Source organism: Brassica oleracea, chromosome C1, assembly GCF_000695525.1.
Source record: "Brassica oleracea var. oleracea cultivar TO1000 chromosome C1, BOL, whole genome shotgun sequence".
Classification (NCBI taxonomy): domain Eukaryota; kingdom Viridiplantae; phylum Streptophyta; class Magnoliopsida; order Brassicales; family Brassicaceae; genus Brassica; species Brassica oleracea.
This window is the reverse complement of record NC_027748.1, coordinates 14,197,358-14,201,768: the sequence shown is the minus strand read 5'-3', so window position 1 is coordinate 14,201,768 and position 4,411 is coordinate 14,197,358. Positions and strand designations below refer to the sequence as shown.

At 30.4% G+C, this 4,411-nt stretch overlaps 1 long non-coding RNA gene across 1 annotated transcript; it reads right to left on the bottom strand.

The window, feature by feature from the left end:
* Window positions 1–2,771: 2,771 nt before the first annotated feature.
* On the bottom strand, window positions 2,772–3,813 carry LOC106302739. Its single transcript, XR_001262457.1, has 3 exons — window positions 3,129–3,813; window positions 2,957–3,021; window positions 2,772–2,867 (listed from the first exon to the last, which is right to left on the bottom strand). It is a non-coding gene; the product is annotated as an uncharacterized LOC106302739 (long non-coding RNA).
* Between the last annotated feature and the right edge of the window lie 598 nt (window positions 3,814–4,411).

Below are 4,411 nucleotides of genomic sequence, written 5' to 3'. Positions count from 1 at the left end.
TTTAATTTTTTATATATTATTATTAATATAGATTTTTTTCGTAACTTCTGGTGTTAACCATTACAACTGTTAGCTAACCATTGCAATGTTTAGTTATCGAATAGTGCAACCTTTTGTCATTTATATAAGAAGTTGTAGGCATTGACAAACCACCAATACACTAAAAATATAGAAACTCACTATTAAACGATTTTCAAAAATCTTTGAAGAAACACATATAAACATCAAAACCTTTTCTGTGTTGTTCTTCTATTGTAGCTTAAGATAGGAAAATTTGATTGAAAAACAGATAAACTTCTAAAGTATTTATATTTCAATACCACATCGACTTCAAAAATACTATTTGCTGATTTAACAAAAGTCAGCATGATTTCAATAATGAAATCCATAATTATCAATTTTATTGATTTTATATAATTATTGTGTTAGTTTAATATAATAAGTGTTAGTGTTTTATAAGAACTCTCTTAGAAATTCAAGATGATATTATAAATGAAAAGGTCATATATATCAACATAAGTCTCCATATATTTATTATGATATTCAATCTTCTTAATATTTTTTCTCTAGAAATAAAGCCGGTAAATAATTATGTATAAATAATAACTGTTTTACTAACATAGAAATAGTATTTTTTTTTAAAGAGTATAAACTAATAATTTTAATATTATCTCTTAGATAGAAATTTTATAAAAAAATTCATGTGAAAATAACTGAATTTTTTCAAGATTGGTTGGAGCTAAATATCATGTTAAAATTTAAGAAATCTTTTTAAAAGATAGAGACGGAATTGTATGCAATATTTTTTCTATAAAATATAACTGGAACATTAAGGTTTATATATATATATATATATATATATATATATATATATTTAATACTTTGCAAATCATATTTTAATTATTAAGATTAATTTAATTATTTATATAATTTGATTATTACTTAAGCATATAGATTTATAAATTATAGATTGTATATGAGTTCCCGTGCGATATTGCATGGGTTCCTTACCTAGTATATATAGTGCAAGTCATGTTTTAAGATGTAGTCGCCAAAACTTGAAAACTCAATTCGTTGCTTCATGTATGACGTACTCCTGATACTTCCTAACAAAGCATGAACTCTTCTACTCTAGTTCATTTCATCACTTGACGACGGGATCTATAAATCACCAATAAGTTCTTACGTGCATGTTTTAAACCAAAAATGTCCCCACGACAAATACGACCAGCATCCACTAGGTTGGGAAACAAAACTTTTAGTTCATATGTCTGGTTTAAATTAGTTTGGGATAAAAAGATGATATCCCTTATATATTAAAGAAAAAGCATTGTAATAAATGTGTTCACACTAAACTGGACACATGTCACGTGTAGAAGCATTGTAATAAATGTGTTTATACTAAAATGGACACATGTCACATGTAGATAAAGCTTCTCAGTCAAACTCTACATAAATATGTTCACACTATGTACTTTACGTTTTTTTAATATAAAACTCACATGCATGGTTCTTCTTTACGTTAATTTTACTGTTTACGAATAGAGCTGGACAAATTATTCATAAATTTTGATTCGATTCGTTATTCATTTTGATTCGAACCAAAAAATTCGGATATTCGTTATTCTACGAGACAAATCAAATAATAAAATGCAATATCCGTAAAAAAAAAACAAATCACAAATATCAATATTTATAGGAACATATACCCAATTTGATCTGTTATATGCATATATAAACATATATTTAAGGAATTATATATAAGTTATATATTATAGTTTATATAAATTTTACAATATTTTTGTTTTAAAAAAATGTCATTTAATATTAATTAACAGTATCTTTATATATTTATCAACCATATTTATATACTTTTACATACACATACATGTGCACATTGACGTGAGCACCTTATAACTAAGTATTTACCACAACTGAAATATCTAATTTTTTTGGAAGTTAAAATATTCTTTTTCTTAATGCTTCTTTCACTATAGACCAAATTGTAGTAAAATGATTTGTCTTAATAATTTTTTTTTCTTTTTTTTTTAACTATTATCCGTTTAGAAACTATAATATGGAACCATTGGTTCGACATCACGACTATCTAAGATTCATAACATGAAAACAAACAAATAATAGTAATTTTTGATATCACAGGAAAAAGAAACAAAAACATCAAACATTTTAACCGAACAAACCAAATAACTATTGATTTAAAATGATAGTTATATTTTAGGAAATTAAGAACCAAAAAACAACCTAAAACCGAACTGATATCCAGATTAAACAGCTTAATGTCTCTTTATTAAAAAAATAACGAAACTAATAATCACATTCCGCGCAAGGACGGGTTATTACCTAGTAAACCAGTTATCGTTGATCCATTGTATTAATTAGTCTATAGAGAAACAAACTTTTAATCCACTTTCATAAGTCATATGCATTAAAATCGGAGTACAATTACAAAGAAATGCTTTTCCAATAACATCAAAACAGCTTAAACAAGTAAACAACGACGATAGTGGCCTCACAAGCCAGAGAGACAACACATGCAGAACAAGATAACATTGGAAATGTAGAAAAATACTTGGACGCAAAAGAAAAACGAGAAGAAAATGTTCCATGGATATTTGTACTTAAAAGGCTCATATCTTCTTGAGGAACTCCATGATGTGAGTACCATAGGCTCTGCAGACAACTTGGAAGCCTTGGAAGCCTTGGAAGCCAGAACCTCTGGCTAATGTTCCATACTCCTTTTCAGTCCGTTCTTTGCCTCCGGGGTTGTGAGCCAGCATGAGGCAGTCCATAGCAGTTTTTCAGAAATTTTAAACAGTGTTGGTCGCTCCAATCATGACATTTTTCCACTATCACATGTAAAAAAAAAATGTTTGAAATGCATTAATTCTTATAAAGAACTAGTTGTCAGGAATTATAATAGGACTAGTTTACTTACCTTCATGAAGATGTCATCTGCTTTAGGGATATTTAGAGACATATCTCCCCCAATGTGTTCAATACCTGAATCATTCAACAAAACTCAAGCTAAGACATTGAAACATCCACGATCAGTATATATATATATACTAGGATTCAATGCGTCTCCGAAATAGCAAAAAGGAAAGTACATATACCGGGATAAGAAACAGCTTCCGCAATGACATGAGGGAACATAGAGGATTCCCATGATGTGTGGGTGCTTGGAGACAATCATACGGATTACGGAAAGTGACTTCAATGCCACCACCAGGCACCAACATCAACCGAAAAAAATCCCTGAAAGCCTTTGCATGTCTCTAGAATCTTGGTCATGACGATGGTGTAGTTGGACATTCCAAAAACAAGAGTGCATCGAGTGCGACTCCATCTTTGTTCTTAGTGAGGTACTTTGCATACTGGTCCAAATCCGTACAGACGCTCCACGCCGCTATCAGAAAGCTAACGAACAGAGCAGGTCAAGATGAAGTAAGCCGCAAGCAACCTAAGGATCCGGTGAACCATGATTGGAGTATCAGGGTTTTTGGTCGGAAGATAAGAAGCTACATCCGAGGAGACAGTTGACCCCTAGGGAGAGCAACATTCTTGGATATGATCTCGAGAAGGTCGAGCTCTAGGGCAGATGTAAGAACCATTGAAAGCACGGTGGCACCAGCGGGCTGCATAGCAAAGAGGTTGGCTTCTTCGTCGGAGATTTTTAACCCAAGTGATATGTGTTTCAGCCAAAGATCCCATTATGACTCTGTGTTTTGATTTGACGTTTTTGGGCCTCTGACTTGAAAATGTTGTGAAACTGATGAATGAGAATTAGGGTTGAAAGGCTATCTATTTGGACTAAAAGGTATTCGACCTATACCAACATGGGCATTGAATTATATGTATTTACGGAATTCATTAATTTGGTTCTTCCTTTAGTCACGCAATTGATGTTTTTAAAATAAATCTTAACTATAGGTCAAATACCATTACATAAAACAAATGCAAATATATATATATATATATATATATATATATTAAGTTTAACAAGATAGAGGAGAGGTTTTTAGCAAAAAAAAAAAAAAAGATAGAGAGGAAACGGCATGGCTCATGCAACAAAAGTTGGTGAGTCGGACCAATCGACGAACATAAAAATTGTGTTTCTAAGTATTTCATATATACTATCCCAAGGCTTTAAAAGACTTAATGTGTTTATAAAATAATAATATTGCATCTTGTCACTATTCTAAAGTATAAGAGCATGAGCAGTAGTGAACCTCCCTTGGGGTTCATAAGAATTTTTTAATATTTTTTGGTGGGTCCATAAATAGTTATGAATCTGTATTTATTGTTTTGTGCATTAGAAAATTTGAAGAATGAGTTCATAGGAATAAAATAATAATATTTATATTTTTTTTTAAAAAAAATCAAATTATTG